Source organism: Scyliorhinus torazame, chromosome 7, assembly GCF_047496885.1.
Source record: "Scyliorhinus torazame isolate Kashiwa2021f chromosome 7, sScyTor2.1, whole genome shotgun sequence".
NCBI lineage: Eukaryota > Metazoa > Chordata > Chondrichthyes > Carcharhiniformes > Scyliorhinidae > Scyliorhinus > Scyliorhinus torazame.
Window position 1 is genome coordinate 63,756,175 of NC_092713.1, and position 14,316 is coordinate 63,770,490.

Below are 14,316 nucleotides of genomic sequence, written 5' to 3' on the forward strand. Positions count from 1 at the left end.
CCCCGTTAGTGACACCGAAGGGAACACTTAAAAAGTGGTAGAGCCGCCCATCTGCTTCGAAGGCAGTGTACTGGCGGTCACTATTACGGAGGGGTAGCTGATGGTAGGCAGACTTGAGATCCACCGTGGAGAAGACCTTGTATTGCGCAATCCTGTTTACCAGGTCGGCAATACGGGGGAGAGGGTACGCGTCCAGTTGCGTAAACCGGTTGATGGTCTGGCTATAGTCGATGACCATCCTATGTTTCTCCCCGGTCTTTACCACCACGACTTGAGCCCTCCAGGGGCTGTTGCTCGCTTCGATGACCCCTTCCTTCAGCAGCCTTTGGACCTCAACTTGATGAAGGTCCGGTCCTGGGCGCTATACCGTCTGCTCCTGGTGGCGACGGGTTTGCAATCCAGGGTGAGGTTCGCAAATAGGGAAGGCGGGTCGACCTTAAGGGTCGTGAGGCCGCAAACAGTAAGGGGGGTATAGGGCTGCCAAATTTAAAGGTCAGGCTTTGTAGGTGACACTGGAAATCCAATCCCAGAAGGGTGGCTGCGCAGAGATGCGGCAGCACGTATAGGCGGAAATTGCGGAATTCCCTGCCTTGGACGGTGAGGTTCGCGAGGCAGAACCCTTTTATCTGCACCGCGTGTGACCCGGAGGCCAGGGAGATCCTTTGTTGGATGGGATAGCTGACCAGAGAACAGCGCCTTACCGTGTCGGGGTGGACGAAGCTCTCCGTGCTCCCGGAGTGGATGAGGCACGACGTCACGTGGCCGTTGATGGCAATTGCAGTGGTGGCCTTCGCTAGCGTACGGGGCCGACTCTGGTCCAGGGTAACGGAGGCCAGCTGCAGCAAGGAGTTTAGGTCGGGCCGCACTTAGTCAGCCGTGCTGGGGGCTTGAGGCCCCATCCAAGATGGCGCCAGCCATGGATCGCACATGGAGTCCGGGGACAGGGACTCCGAAGATGGCGGCGGGGAGGAACAAAATGGCGGCGGGGAGGAAGAAAATGGCAGCGCGCACTGCTCCAGCGTGGTTGCCAGGGGGCAAAATGGCCATGGCTGTGACGCTGCCTGGAGGGACAAAGGCTGCAGTGCGTGTTGGGCCGGCGGGGCTGGGAAAAAGGAGTGCGGTGGGCCTTGGACTGTCGGGACTTGAACAAACGGCTGTGGTTGAACAGCAGGGTCCTGGAAAAACGGCTGTGGGTAATCGCTGGATACCGCGGCCACCGCGCGGGCTAGGCAGACCGCGATAGTGGCCTTTCTTGCTGCACCCTTTGCAGGTGACGGTGCGGGCCGGGCAGCGCGCGTGCGGGTGATTCGCCTGGCTGCAGAAGCAGCAGCGTTGGCCGGCGGCGGTAGCGGAGCGCCTTGCCGCGCAGGCCTGCGGAGTTAGCGGGTAAGTCTGCAGGTTAAGCGGGTAAGTCTGGGGGGCAGCCGCGGCGGGGTGCCCCGCAGCCCAGGGGGGCGCGGTGCGCGCGGGGGCGTACGCAAGGGCGTTTTTGTACGCCACGTCCATGGACCCTGCCAGGGCCCGGGCCTCGGTGAGGCCCAGTGTATCCATTTTGAGGAGCCTTCGGTGGACGTCGGGGGAAACCATACCGTATCATCAAGCCTCTTAATGGTTCTTTGAAACTTGGCCTCATGAAGACATAGATTTTTGGTCATTCACTTGGATAATGTCGGCAGTCATCATTTTCATCACTTCCAACAGAAGCCTGGAGAACATGGGGTCAAGAAATCTCCGGAGGATCAGGCCGCCATGTTGGAAGGGCGGCTCCACCCTTCTGAATCCAGCTGCCCCTTTTATCAACGGATTTCTTGACTTTTTTCGGCATATTTTTACCAGTATTAATTGCAAAATCTACCAGGGACATAACAGCAATATTAATTCGAGGAATTGGTAGATAAAAGTCGGGTAATCGGGATAAATGATGATTATAAGCAAGTGGCGGCACCAGAGCCCACGGAAAAGCAGCTTCTCCCGTTCTCGCATCACATGACCTCCCTTCCTGATATTTGCGACTCTGCCTTTATAGCTCCAGCAGCTATGGAGCGACAGCCCAGGGACACGTCATCTGACTGGGACTCAGCAGAATCCTGTGCTCCGGCATTTCTCGGAGTGGCAGATTCCTGGCTCCACCTACTGCAGATCATCAGCTGTGAGGTGCTCACCAATGAGTGACCCAGAAGCCTGCGCTGGTGGAGGGTGCGGGTGACAGCTGTGTCACCTCTTCAATGCTCGGCTCTGAGATGTTCCCCTCTGGGTCTATAGTCTTCAGAGGGCCTGAGAATGGTCTGGGCTGGTCGACTGATTAACCTGCAGAGGAAGTGAGATGGCATTAATGCAGGACAGGGACAGACTGATAGAAGGCAGTTAACTCACCTGAGACTTGCGCCATGGCTGGATGTGTTGTGGGTTCTCACTTTTGCCTCTTGCCCCACCTCACAGGTGCATTCCTGCCTCTCGCCAGCCAACTTAAGGATACTTTCCTGAAACAGGGTGAGGTCTTGAGCTTGGGCATGAATCCGGCAGGCTGTGCCCATTCACGCCGGTTGTGCTCAAGCTTAGCCTGCAATGAGACAGATGGGGAGAATATAGGCGGAAGTCATGCCAGACCAGACGGTAATGCAGTCTGGCATGCGTGGGAGGTGAGTGTGAGTGGGAATATGAGGAGCAAAGGAGCTACTGGGAGCGATAATGGAGAGGTGAGGAGGGGGGGCGGTAGGGAGAACGCATGACAGGTGTTGTGACCCCATAAGGTGGCTGGGAATGAGATCACCATGGAGTGTGATGGGTGTGTTAAGGGATGCAGCAGGAGGAGGCAGACTTCCCCTGACTGCAGGAAGATCATTCATCTTCTTTCCGCACTGTAGGCCCTTCCGCTTATGGAGTGAGCTGGTGCCTCCCAGGTGGGATTGGCGACCTTGCCAGCTGGGCATGTGTCTGATTTCAGGTAGAGAATGTCACACCTCTGCTCAACCCAAGACTTGTGAGGGCTCCCTCGGTCTCTTCCTGACAGCCATCTCCCCAACTAGGCTTGGAGCGTGCTGGGGAAGCAATTAAAAAGAGCGCCACACTGATTGCAGAAATTAAGTTTTAGCTGGACGAGCGAATCAGAGGCAAGCCACCATGGGCATGGTGTGAAACTCCGGAAAATGTTTTTTCTCTAAAGTGGCAGAATATTCTCTCCAGTTTTCTCACCCTGAGTGTCAGTAATGGTGACAGTGTCAGTAATGGTGACCATAACAACTATTATAGATCGTTGTAAATCGCTGGTTCACTAATATCTTTTAGGGAAGGAAATCTGTTACCTTACCTGGTTCAGACCTGCAGCACAGTGATTGACTCTTCACTGCCTTCTGCAATGGCTGAGCAATCCACTCAGTTCAATAACAATTAGGGTTTGTCATAAATGCACCCATGCACATCATGAGGTAAAGACAGGCGGTGATAGACACACAGGTTAGCCAATCAACACACAGGACAGAACATAGCCAATCACCAGACAGAACACTAGAGGGGGGTTTCCATCTATAAAACACACAAGGCATCAGCACTCTGCCTCTTTCCACTGGTGGCAACTGTAGTGACAGTCAGGGTGTATATATATCAGTCAGCACCTTCTACACATGGATCAGAGCTAGTCTGGTCTAGTTACTTAAGAGTTAATACACTTAGAGTAGTAGAGTGTCAACCCACAGCCAGCTGTGCATTGTTACAGAAGTTCAATAAATCGTATTGAACCAACATCGAAGTTTGGTGTATGCTTTACAGTCCAACTGCATCCAGTTGCAGTCCGTGTTACCCCTGGGTAAGATAACACAACATGATACCAGGAGTCTACTTCATCTAAGTAATTTACCTTGAATAATTCAGTGATGACCAGCAAGTGCCTTCCAGCGGCATGGAGAAGATCCAGGCCCCTCCACAGCTACGGATCTCCGGCAATCTCGCCACCAACTGGCGGATCTTCAAGCAGAATTTCAGCCTCTACATTGAGGTCTCGGGCCTCGAGGATGCGTCCGATGCCAGAAAAATTGCGCTGCTCCTATTGACTGCGGGGGACTAGGCCATCCAAATCTTCAATTCACTCACTTTTGCCGACGGCGAGGACAAGACCAAATTCCAGACCATTTTAGCGAAATTCGACAGTGACTGTGAAGTCGAAACGAACGGGAGCTTTCAGCGCTATGTCTTCCAGCAACGCCTTCAGGGTAAGGATGAGCCTTTCCAATCCTTTCTAATTCCTCTCCGCATATTAGCGCAATCCTGCAACTACAGTGACACCGCTGATTCCCTCATCAGGGATCAGATCGTGTTTGGGGTCCACTCCGATGCCCTGCGGGTGCAGCTCCTAAAAATAAAAAACATGACCCTGCCAGTCGCCATCGAGACGCGCAAAGTGCATGAACAGGCGACAAGTCGCTACTCCCGCCTTAAATTGGCAGAACAGGACCAACTTGCCTCCCACGAGGCAGAGAGTGTACAGGCCATCGCCCGAATGCGGCGCCTTAGCATCGATGAAGGCGGCCATTTCACACGCTTTTCCCGGGGTCCCACGCATGCGCACCACGGCCGGGAGAACGAAGCGGCCGAAGACCACACTGCACAGGTGCGAGCGGCTGCTGACCGCATTGCGTAACGATGTCAACGTCATGACGTGCCCGAACTGCGGCACCGCCCACTTAAAGCGACAATGCCCTGCAAGAGGCAGGCGGTGTTTAAATTGTGGGAAGCCTGGACATTATGCAGCCTTGTGCAGGTCTGTACCACTGGTCGTGGGCCAGCAATCCCAGTTCCAACGCAAATGCGTGCGAAGTGTGCAACAAGGGCTGCTGGATTCTGATCCTGGTAGAACCACGGATCCAGAGGACGACTGCCTGGAGTCCCCATATTGAGTGGGCATCATTACTACGTGTGAACATGCCTCCTCAAATTCAGGGACACGCCTATCTATCCTCAACGTGGATTCTGCGGACGAATGGCGTGCTGTCATACACGTTAACCAAAGCAGCGTCCGGTTCAAGCTGGACACTGGTGCTTCAGCCAATCTCACATCTCAAGTAGATTTTTCTCGCATCCAAAGGCAGCCAAAAAATTTTCCGCCGGCCTGCCAGCTGCTTGATTATAATGGCAATGCCATCACTGCGTTAGGTTCTTGTCACCTGCAGGTCTCCAACAAGGCCATCAATGCCACACTGCGATTCAAAATCATCAAGCCTGACAAGGCTTCCCTGCTTGGTGCATGCAAGCTACTCAGTCTCGTGTATGCGAGTCGATGCCATGTCCTCGGCCAATGTGGATCTTCAGGCTGACATTGACGAAATCCTGTCACAATATCCGGATGTGTGTTCAGTGAGATGGGCACGCTGCCATACCGCTACAAAATCTTACTCGGGCCTGATGCCACGCCTGTAATCCATGCACCACGCCGGGTGCCGGCCCCTCTGAAGGAACGTTTAAAGGCTCAGCTGCAGGAGCTCCAATACCAGGATATAATCTTTAAAGTGACGGTACCGACTGACTGGGTAAGCTCGATGGTCTGTGTGAAGAAGCCCTCAGGAGAGTTGCGCATATGTATAGATCCCAAGGATCTTAACCGGAACATACCCAATCCTGAAGCGGGAGGAGCTAACCAGTGAGATGGCACACACCAAATTCTTCACGAAGCTAGATGCATCGCGTGGTTTCTGGCAGATACAACTGGACGAGTCCAGCAGGAAGTTCTGCATGTTTAATACACCTTTCGGCAGGTACTGTTACAACCGCATGCCGTTCGTTATTGTTTTAGCTTCTGAAATCTTTCACAGGATCATGGAACAGATGCTAGAGGGTATTGAGCGTGTGCGGGTCTACGTTGATGACATAATCATATGGTCCACGACCCTAGAGGAACACATATTGCGTCTCAAACAAGTCTTTCGACACATCCATGCAAACGGCCTCAAGCTGAACAAGGCCAAGTGCTCCTTTGGCATGTCATCAGTCAAGTTTTTGGGCGATCAAATATCCCAGCTGGGTGTGCAACCGGACTCGGACAAAGTCAAGGCCATTAACACCATGAAGACCCCAGAAGACAAAAAGGCGGTACTACGCTTCCTTGGTATGGTTAACTTCTTGGGAAGGATCATTCCCAACCTCGCATCACACACCACGTCTCTCAGGCATCTGGTGAAGAAGTCCACTGCATTCCAGTGGCTACCCACACATCAAGTAGAGTGACTCGCGTTAAAGGCAAAGCTCACCACTTCTCCGATACTAGTGTTTTTTGACCCGGAGAGGGAGACAAAAATCTCCATGGATGCTAGCCAGGACGGCATTGTTGCGGTGCTCCTCCAGAAGGATAACTCCTCGTCCTGGGCTCCAGTGGCCTATGCGTCAAGGGCCATGACTCCCACTGAGCAGAGGTATGCACAGATGGAAAAAGAGTGCCTGGACCTCCTAACCGGCATTGTAAAGTTCCATGACTACGTCTACAGTCTATCAACCTTCAAAGTAGAGACTGACCACAGACCCTTAGTCCATATCATTCATAAGGACTTGAATGACATGACGCTCAGGCTTCAGCGCATTCTCCTTCGCCTCCGCAGGTATGACTTCAAATTGGTATACAAACCAGGCAAGGAGCTAATCTTTGCGGATGCCCTGTCGCGTGCCATCACCTCGCCCTGTGAACAGGTCGACTTCATCTGCCAAGTTGAGGCACAGGTGCAACTGTGTGCCAGCAATCTCCCGGCCTCAGATGAAAGAGTGGTCAACATTCGAGAAGAGACTGCCAAGGACCCTCCTCTGCAGCGGGTCATGCATCACTTTGCAAATGGTTGGCAGAAAGGGCAATGCCCCCAGTTCTTTAATGTTAAAGATGACCTGACAGTCGTCAACGGGATCCTCCTCAAGCTAGATCGTATCGTTATTCCTCGCAGCCTCCAGAGCTTACTGCTCAAACAAATCCACGAGGGACACTTTGGTGTCGAGAAATGCAGGCGCAGGGCCCGGCAGGCTGTCTATTGGCCTGGAATCAACGAGGACATATCCAACATGGTCCTCAATTGTGCGACCTGCCAGCGTTTCCAGCCTGCTCAGGTCAAAGAAACACTCCAGCAACACGAGATTGTGACCTCTCCGTGGTCTAAAGTGGGAATCGACATGCTTTTCACGTCAGTTATGATAAGACTATGTGCTTATCATAAATTACTTCTCGAGTTACCCGAAGTGGTGAAACTGCCTGACCTGACATCGAGGACAGTCATCAAGGCCTGCAAGGACATTGGCCAGGCATGGTATTCTGCTCACGGTCATGAGCGACAACGGTCCCTGCTTCCACAGCCAAGAGTGGTCCAACTTCGCAAAGCTGTACCAGTTCAAGCACATTACCTCAAGCCCACATTACCCACAATCTAACGGGAAGGTCGAAAAAGGGGTCCATATTGTGAAGCAACTGCTCTGCAAGGCTGTGGACTCGGCTTCTGACTTTAACCTTGCGCTGCTGGCGTACAGGGCAACCCCTCTATCCACCGGTATGTCTCTGGCACAACTCCTTATGAATCGTGAACTGCGGACAACTGTTCCGACCATTCATTTACCAGACCTGGATCATATCCCAGTGCTGCAAAAGTTGCAGCAACTCAGAAACCGGCAAAAGCTGACATACGATGCTCATGCTACTGATTTGCCTGTGCTCTCTCCGAAAGATGCTGTTCGCATCAAGTTGACTGACGGAGGCTGGTCAGCTCCAGCTGTTGTTGTTCGACATGCTGCTCCTAGGTCGTTCGTAGTTCGCATGGCTGATGGCTCCATTGTCAGGCGCAACAGAAGGGCATTACGCAAACTTGCCTGCCCACCACCGAATCTCAAATTTCCAGCTGTCGTTATGCCTTCTCCAGACACCTCGCTCCACGAGGCCACCAATCTGGCTGCAATCCCGCCTGTCAAGGCACCGTCGTTCCCACCTCCACCTCTCAGGCGATCAACAAGGATCCGACGCAAGCCCCAGAGATTGGACTTGTAGACATTTCCTTTGTACATATTGTTCTGCATCTGCACACTAGACACCTTACATGTACATATGCATTCACTCGCCATTTGCAGTAAATAGTCATATCTGTATATATGTCGTATATGCTCTAAGCAACCGACAAAATTGTTTTTAAGAAAGGGGGGATGTCATAATATGTACCCATGCACATCATGAGGTTAAGACAGGCAGTGACAGACACACAGGTTAGCCAATCAACACACAGGACAGAACACAACCAATCACCAGACAGAATACTAGAGGGGGGTTTCCTACTATAAAACACACGAGGCATCAGCAATCCGCCTCTTTCCACTGGTGACAACTGTAGTGACAGTCAGGGTGTATATATATCAGTCAGCACCTTCTACACGTGGATCAGAGCTAGTCTGGTCTAGTTACTTAAGAGTTAATACACTTAGAGTAGTAGAGTGTCAACCCACAGCCAGCTGTGTGCATTGTTACAGAAGTTCAATAAATCGTATTGAACCAACGTCTAAGTTTGGTGTATGCTTTACAGTCCAACTGCATCCAGTTGCAGTCCGTGTTGCCCCAGGGTAGATAACACGACAGGGTGGAGCACCAAATGCTGGTCTTGCCAGAGATGCCCACATCCCATGGAAAATGAAAGAAAAAAGTCTTGAATTAAAAACTAAAGTTTGGCTGGAATATCTGTTAATCAAAAATAAACTCCAACTCCTGGACTTTGCCTCTGCATGTTCTGATGATGTCTCTCAATGTGTTCCGTACCTTCTGGAGTGCACCTTATTTATTTTTGTTGGTCATAAGCCAAGGACTCCCATGAATCCATGGGGAGTTTTGACCTCCTCTGGGATGCTTTGAGGACATTGCTAAAGCGTTTCAGTGGAGGTGGTTTTGAGTGATCAGTGCCTCAATATTGGGCATGTTGGCTTTGGAGAGAATTCTGTTGGACCACCTCACTTGCCACATGATTTGGAGGTTCCTGTGAAGACACTGCTGGTGGTGTTTTGAGGCAGCGACTGCACATTATCCAAGTCTCAGAAGCATAGATGGGAGTGTGGTGATCACTGCTACCAGGTGAACCATGACCATAATTTCTAGTTTGAATTCCTGGTCTTGAAATGCTCTTATCCTCAGTCAACCAACGGCTGAGTTGGCACATTGGAGGCAGTGATAAATGGTGCAGTTTATGCCTTTGGCAATGGTCCACAGGATCTCACCAGTGATCTTTATTGATGAGGGACGGTTTTGTGTTGTGGGAGCTGGTTGGCAGTAGACATTAGTTTTGTGGGTGTTTAATGGAAGGCCCATTTTCTCACATATTTTCCAAATTAGCGCACACACAAGCGTTTTCTGCAGCAGACTCATTGCCAGCACTTGCTGGACATTTCCATGCTTATAAGAGTGATTCCAATTAATGGATTGAAGCACAAGCCTGAAACAATCACTTTGAAATGGCCTCACAGAGTTGAACATGAATCATAATCGGGGCTCTAAATTTAATCGGAAGATTGTCAAGTCAGGACTTGCTGACTTCCCCATTCTTCCTGCAAGGCCTTGTAATTTTTGCCAAAAGGCGGCTTTGAACCAACGACAGCACTGCAGCAAATGCCTCTCTCGCTGTCTTTGAAATGGCCTCTCTGCCTCACCTGCAGCAAAGTTGAACACGGCTACACTTGGGGCTCCAAAGTTAATGAGAAGATTGCAGAGTCAGTCTCCTGAAGAGTAAATACTTCATCTTTACCCTTGAAGAAAAATAGTTATATTTTTCACAAAAACCTGTACTGCATAGTATTTTTGAGAAAGTGCGATAAAGTGCCTCTCCTTGCACTTGCTCCAAGTTAGCAGCAGTCAGGTCATATGATGTTATGTAGGCCCTGGTGTGAAACAACACTAAAGTGCAAGTACTTAGAATAGGTGACTGAAGTAGTGAACAGGGGAATGTCCACAGATCTTACTTATATGGACTTCTAGCAGGTATTTGATAAAGTCCCTTGTTGGAGATTCCTAGGCACGGTAGCACAGTGGTTAGCACTGTTGCTTCACAGCACCAGGATCCCAGGTTCGATTTTCGGCTTGGGTCACTGGCTGTGTGGAGTCTGCACGTTCTCCCTGTGTCTGCGTGGGTTTCCTCCGGATTCTCCGGTTCCTCCCACAAGTGTTGAAAGACCCGAACAGGCGCCGGAATGTGGCGACTAGGGGCTTTTCACAGTAACTTCATTGCAGTGTTAATGTAAACATTATATCAAAATAAAGTTGGAGTCCATTGAATTGAAGCAAATTGTTTGCCGAGTTAGGCATTTAGCTTGCCGGGAGGAAGAGTAGTGATAATGGACAGGTACTGTTGTGGTGAATATAAGGAATTGTCATACTTTATAGTTGTGTTGTTGCAGTAATATTATTAAAACCTAGGCGGTTAAAATGCTTACAAACAGTATTTCTGCTAGAGCTGTGATTAAAAATGAGGTAATCTGTGATTTTTGCAGGGGATGTTTATTGCTAATAGATATAGATAGAGAGCTAATGTAATGTTATAACAATTTAAGCCTGGCTAAACAAACCAAGACACATCTTGTAACAAGGGATAAAAGAATGCTGTGTGCTTTGAGTGCAGTTGGGGTAGCTAATGGGAAGGGCTTAGTCGGTTTGGAAAAAGGGAGTTGCTTCCAGGGCTCTCAGCCTGTTAACTGTAAAGCTATTTTCTTTGTTGCTAATGTGCTTAATTTTGTGCTCAAATTAAAGCTTGTTTTAATTTAAAGGCTATCTAGTGGTCAATGTTATCATCCCTGTGGTGCAATAACATTCCTTCACGGTTTTACCAAATGCAAATAGTTGCGTTTTAATCCGGGTTTTTAAAACCAAAATTAGGGTTCTGGTCCGGACCCACAACACTGTACTCTAATTGGCAGGATATGACCATGATGTTCCATAAGTACCTGTGATTGGGTTTCAACTATTCACCATATTTAAAAAACGAGTGAGTTAATGGGATACAAAGGTACATATTCAAATTTGTTCATAACAGAAAAGTAGATGGCATTAAGCAGTGTAGAAAGAGGCATAAAATTACAAAAATATGATAATTAAATTAATGGGCACAACTGCAGCAAATGGATTTCAATGCATGCAAATGTGACCCACTTTGGAAATAAAAGGACAGAACCAGATACTGTCTAAATGGGGAATAGTTAGAAAGAGTAGAGGCCCAAACAGACTTGGGTCCAAGTGCATATATCATTATATGATATACAGAAATGTATAAAAAAGCTAATAGAATGCCAACCTTTTTCTCTCATGGACTAGAATAGAAAGAGGCAGAGGGCATGCTTCAGCTGTACAAATTTGTTCAAACTCGACCTGGAAAATTGTGATCAGTTCTGAGTATCATATCTTAGGAAGAATAGATTGGCCTCGGAGGGTATGAATCATAAATTTAGCAGAATGATAACTAAACTCCAAGTGTTACATTAGAAGGGGAAATAACACAAACTGGCATTGTATTCTTGGAAATGTAGAAGGTTAAGGGTAATTTGATCCATGTTTTCAACATAGTTCATAGAATCATAGAATTCATAGAATCATAGAATTTACAGAGCAGTAGGAGGCCATTCGGCCCATCAAGTCTGCACTGGCTCTTGGAAAGAGCACCCCACTTAAGCCCACACCTCCACCCTATCCCCATAACCCATTAACCCTAGCTAACCTTTTTTGAACACGAAGGGTAATTTATCATGGCCAATCCACCTAACCTGCACATCTTTGGACTGTGGGAGGAAACCGGAGCACCCGGAGGAAACCCATGCAGACACGGGGAGAACGTGCAGACTCCGCACAGACAGTGACCCAAGCCGGGAATCAAACCTAGGACCCTGGAGCTGTGAAGCAACTGTGCTAACCACTGTGCTACCGTGCTGCCCTTTATGGGGAACATAAAGGGCAGAGAGAGAAACAGGTTCCATTGGTTGTGGAGTCTAGACTGGAGGAATAGTCTGAAAATTGGAGCCAGACAAGGGTGAATAGGAAACACTTCTGCACAAAGAGGAAGCAGGAGATAGTTCTATTTAAATTTTAAATAAAGGTAATTCAGTAAAAATGCAGGCATTAGCTGAATAAAGAGAGCCCACTGACGAAGCCAATTCAGTTACCCACTCCTCGTACCTGGCTGCAAATAAGGAACATGAATATTGCAATCAGGCACACACATTTCTTGTGAGATACATCAAACATGACAAAACTAAATTGGAAACTGCTGAACCCTCAGGGAAGCATCATTTCAAGCATGACCATCACACATTCTGACATAAATTCTTTTGTTGTACCTACGCTGTGTGGCACAGTGGGCTCAAAGGATTGAATGACCTACTCTTGCTGCTATTTCCTATATTCCTGTTCAGTCATTGAGTATGTTCAAGAGGGAGATCAATAGATTTCTACACATTAAAACATTATTTTTACAGGTTGTGATTATGGGCAAAATTTTCAATTTCTTTTTCCAAGTGCTGGCTGTGACAAGAAAACCGACGTGCAGCTCTCCGGCTGCACAGCCAGCTTATATCACCAGATAATGCAACACTTAGAGAAAAATAATGCTGCAGGCATCTCTGACGCCATCATACTGGCAGGGCAGGGCCTGGTTGGGCTCCAGAGAGATCAGGGTGTCGTTTTTAAAGGACAAGAAAAGAAAACATTCCTTCCATGGATAAGGGGAAACCCCCAAGCTCCCTTGTTCTGCCATATGATAGTGCCAGGGGGCATTGCCAGAATGACAAGAGGCAGTGCCAGCATGCCAAGGGATAGTGCCAGGGTGCCAGAGGGCAGTGCTGGGGAAGTGCCAGGGTGTCAAAAGACAGTGTCAGGGAGTAGTGCTAGGGTGTTGGGTGGGCAGTGCCATAATCAAATAATGCACTGCCAAGATATCACAGGGCGGTCAAAGAGAATGCTGGAAAATCTCAGATGGTCTGGCAGCATCTGTAGGGAGAAAAAAGAGCTAACGTTTCGCAGGACAGTGCCAAGGTGCCAGAGGTCAATGCTGGGAAAGTGCCAGGGTGTCAAGAGACAATGTCAGGGTGCCAGCAAGTAGTGCCAGAGTGTCAGGGGGCAATACCAGGGCAACAAGGGGCAGTGCCCAGCCATGTCCCTCCCCCCCCCCCCCCCCCCCCCCCCCCAAGGAGCTATACGTATTTGTGCTCCTCCTACGGGTTCCCTTTGCCTGGTTTATGTTTTGATAAAGCAGTTGTAAACCTCTGTAATTCGTGATTTGAGGGGAACATGCGGTGGGGATACCCCTTAATTTGATGATAATTCACGGAAATGAGCTTCCCAACCTTTCTGGGCAGGAACCTCATTATGTCATCAGTGTGAAGTGGGAAAAATCAGTAAACAAGACCTCTCCGCCGAGATTCTCATTTCAGCAGTCTCGTGAGATAATCTGCCGGCATCGCCATTTTCACCCATGGCAAATGACGGCAGAAAATCACGGCCTACAGGGGAGGAATAAAGCCGACACAAGTCTTCAAATTGAGATACTTGTGTTACGTGACTTTATATTGGGATCAGCTAAAACAATTCTAAGACCCATCACCTGGTGTTTCTTCACCTTTAAATAATGCAAGTACCAAAAAATGTCACATAATAAAGAAACAATGGCTGCTTTGTGATTAACCACCAGCGTCAAGCATCATGATGCCTTTGTACTCAAATATCATAGAACATACAGTGCAGAAGGAGGTTATTCGGCCCATCGAGTCTGCACCGACCCACTTAAGCCCTCACTTCCACCCTATCCCCATAACCCAATAACCCCTCCTAACCTTTTTGGGCACTAAGGACAATTTATCATGGCCAATCCACCGAACCTGCACATCTTTGGACTGGGAGGAAACCGGAGCACCCGGAGGAAACCCACGCACACACAGGGAGAACGTGCAGATTCCGCACAGACAGTGACCCAGCAAGGAATCGAACCTGGGACCCTGGCACTGTGAAGCCACAGTGCTAGCCACTTGTGCTACCGTGCTGCCCATTGTGCTACCGTGCCACCCACTGTGCTGCCCATTTAAACATTAATCAACTGAATGCCTTTTCTGCTCATCAAGTCCGCAAGCTTATAGTAAAAGTCACAATGCCCACATGTGTGCTCTATGAGCTCTTTCTACTCAAGAGTACCTGTCACCTGGTGAATTTCTGTTTTGACCTCTTGACTGTCACTGTGCTGTCAAATTACTTGTCTGATATTCAGTCTCAACTTTCCCAAGCTCAACCTCTTCAGCCTCTGCCATAAGTTCCATACTCTCACGACTGATTCCATCTCCGTTCTTGGCCATTGCCTC

At 49.1% G+C, this 14,316-nt stretch overlaps 1 protein-coding gene across 1 annotated transcript in view; it reads right to left on the reverse strand.

Moving 5' to 3' along the window:
• LOC140427343 (uncharacterized) overlaps positions 1-14,316 on the reverse strand; it is a 73,773-nt gene that overhangs the window by 25,557 nt on the left and 33,900 nt on the right. The gene's annotated exons all lie outside the window — the stretch shown is intronic.